Source organism: Molossus molossus, unplaced genomic scaffold, assembly GCF_014108415.1.
Source record: "Molossus molossus isolate mMolMol1 unplaced genomic scaffold, mMolMol1.p scaffold_m16_p_22, whole genome shotgun sequence".
In the NCBI taxonomy this organism is placed as follows: domain Eukaryota; kingdom Metazoa; phylum Chordata; class Mammalia; order Chiroptera; family Molossidae; genus Molossus; species Molossus molossus.
The window spans coordinates 5,708,568-5,711,822 of record NW_023425358.1 but is presented as its reverse complement, the minus strand read 5'-3'; the positions used below and the strand labels follow the sequence as shown (position 1 = coordinate 5,711,822).

Sequence of the window (3,255 nt, the reverse complement as noted above, 5' to 3'; positions counted from 1 at the left end):
TGTGTCACCTCTGGACAAGAATGCCAGCTTGTCCAGTTCTATCGGCTAGACACCACCATCCCCTAAACATTGCCTGTGTCACCTCCCAGGGACACCAGACTGCCCTGGACTTTACAGCCGCCCCTTTCCCAGGCTCCCCTTCCCTTGGCAAGTAGCAGGGATCTCTGGGCTCTGGTACGGGCAAGACTATGAAGAATCTACAGAAGGTGAGACCTTCATCATTTACCCTTGCAAGATCACAAAGCCCAAGATTCTTTGGGGGGAAAATATGTTAGCGTAGGTAGTCAGATATTAATAAAGGAAGGGAGCAAAGGGAATCAGACATTATCAAGCACAAACAACTAGGGAGCTGAATCAGAAAATAAGCCTGCTTTGCTAGAAATTTGGAGCATTCAGAGCACCCCCCCCCCCACACCAGGGATCACAGCATTGCCCCTCTAAGGGGATTAACACCCCTTCTTCCCCCAGTAGGGAGGAAAATCTGGCTTTCCAATTTCCCCAGGGTACAACTGGTCTTCTCACCAGACAATGAGGGGAAGGAATAAAACAATAAAGGGGAAATTCCTCTGCTGGGCACATGCCCAGTAGAAGCCAGGATGGCACAGGAGGAGGTGCTTCTACTATGAGGCATGCTCAGTAGGACCGAGATGGTGACCATAAGGGTCAGAGCCTATCCTGGGAAAAGGATCAGATTGGATAAGGGCATAAGCTCCCAGAAAGTCTAGGATATGGATTGGTTAGGGAGAGGACCTAAAGCAAGCCCATGAAGGATTGGGAAATTGATTGGTTAGTTTGAGGCTAAAATAATATAACCCCAGCTGTCCATGCTCCCTCACTCATGGGTAGCACATGCTTGGGCTCTCCCCGGGCACATTCTTCTTCCATAGCAGCCGTCTGGGGTCTAGCAGCCCGCAGACTCCAAATGCAGGCTGTAAGCGGGGCCTGAGTACAGTGCCGGCCAAAGCACAGCCAGGGACAAACTAAGCTCGCTGCATGGGCACAGAGGCTAAACTGGTCTAAGCCTTGGCATGGCACAGAGTTTCTGGACACTGGCCCTATTTCGGAGCCTCACGAACACAGGGCTGGACTTCTTCCACAGCAGGATGGAGCCGAACCTGGGACAGTCCTTCGTATGTGCTCCAGTGTCAGGAAACCTTGTTGCTATGCCACACCCTCCAGCATGGTCCCGGAAAGGCTTTTCTTTCAACACAGCAAAAACCCATTTCCACCAGCAACACTTAGAAATCTAAATTCTAATGACAACTAAAAATAAGCAATTAACATTATTTACATTGGTAAATTTATGAATACATTTCACAACCTCTAGAAATGTAGAATTTTTGGCCAATATATTTAATAATTTTTAGATATATGCTTCTTTAATGTAGCATAAGACATTTTTTTAAAATCATTGTATAATTGTTCTATTTTGCTCTTTTTATTCTAAGAATGTAGTTTTATTTGGAGAATAACAGCTGGTCAAATTTATGCTTAAGACATTTATCCATACTTAACCAGAGAGGTTGCAGAAGCTACTACAACAACCAGCTATTCTAAACCCTTTTATGTTAAATATGAACACCTTCCCAGCAATATTCTTAAGTCACATCTCATTTATCTCCTTCCTTAGACCTGCGTTGGCTTACTTTAAATAGTTTAAAAACCTGTAATGAACTACAGAGTTCGTTAAGAGTAGAGGTACTCTGGTTACTGGTCAAAATAGTGTGGCCAGAGGTAAAGCAAGTATTATTAAATGAATGCAATCCTTATTTACATAAATTGAAACTTTTTTCCCCTAGTAAAAAAGCTAGTCCAATATATGGTCTCATTCTACAAAGATATATCACTTCCAAATCACAGTGAAAGAAACTTGAATAATTTACCTTTTTTTTTTCTAAGTGCCTTTAGAGATACCTCATTAAAAACTGGTATCGGACACAACAAAATGACATTTGCAGAATGTAATATTATAGTGACAGTACTGAGACTGATTGTTACAAACTCTTTGAATATTAAACGGTTACATCCTAATTATATAGAACAATGGTCCAATAACAAAATAGAGAACAGCAGCTGGGAATTTATCTCATTCAATGCTGAGAGATAAAAGTTAACCATTCTTTCCATTATTTTCTGCAGATAAGTCCCCTTTTTCTATTGAAATCTGATGGCAATTAAATTCAGGTATCTTTCCAAGCTCCTGCGTGAAGAGGATGCTGAAGGCCATCACTATCAGCATACTGCAACATAAGGACTCTTCCGTTCACCAATTCTGGCGCATTTCCAAAATATACCCAACAATCCAGTTTTATTTCTGTCCAGGAGGCTAGGCGCCAGGGACCGGATATAAGCTAGGTACATATAAGCAGCAAGATTACAGTCAACAGGCTCTGAAAATTGAAAATGGCAGACGTAGTGAGGCCGGCGAAGCCCCCGCCACGTCACCCTTCCGGGCCCAGGGCCGCATGAGACATTTTTATTAACAGACCCAAATATCTTATTTTTTTCTGTGTTAAGGATTCCAAAGTAGGTAAACATAGATTCATTTAGCAGCTTCAATATTTCGTCTTATTTGGAAATGATCTAGATACGCAATCATTTTCACCTTATACATTAATTTAGTACAACTCTAAGTTTTCAAGTAATTAAAATATTTTGGGAAACCATTTTTAAGTACATATATTATAAAACAATTATTGCAAATAGTTTTACCAAAAAACCTTATTTTATTTACATCTATATAGTTTATTCTAACTATATTTAGATTACTCATGAACATTTTATGAGATATTAGACAAAGTCAGTTATTATTCCAAGCTATGTTCCTATTGACAAACTCTGTAACAGAGATAACATGAAGTTATTTTTGTAAGCACAGATAAAATACATTAAATCTTGATAATTCCAAAGACATGTTTGTATAATTAAAACAACAAACTTAAATTAGCTTTAATATTAAATAATTTCCCATATCACTTAATCCTGGGAGGCATTTGGGTTAGTTTCTGTTATATTTCTTTCTTTTTTGTTTTTTATAATTTTTTTCTATATTTATTTATTTATTTTTTTTAGAGGGAGAGGAAGAGAGAGATAGAAACATCAATGAGAGAGAATATTGATTGGCTGCCTCCTGCATGCCCCCCACTGGGGATCGGGCCCACAACCTGGGCATGTGCCCTGACCAGGAATCGAACTGGCAACCTCTTGGTGCGTGAGTCAATGTTCAACCACTGAGCCACATCAGTTGGGCAGTTT

General features: G+C 40.1%; 1 pseudogene; it reads right to left on the bottom strand.

Moving 5' to 3' along the window:
• Positions 1-2,110: 2,110 nt before the first annotated feature.
• Positions 2,111-2,435, bottom strand: LOC118640317 (annotated as a pseudogene).
• Positions 2,436-3,255: the final 820 nt, after the last annotated feature.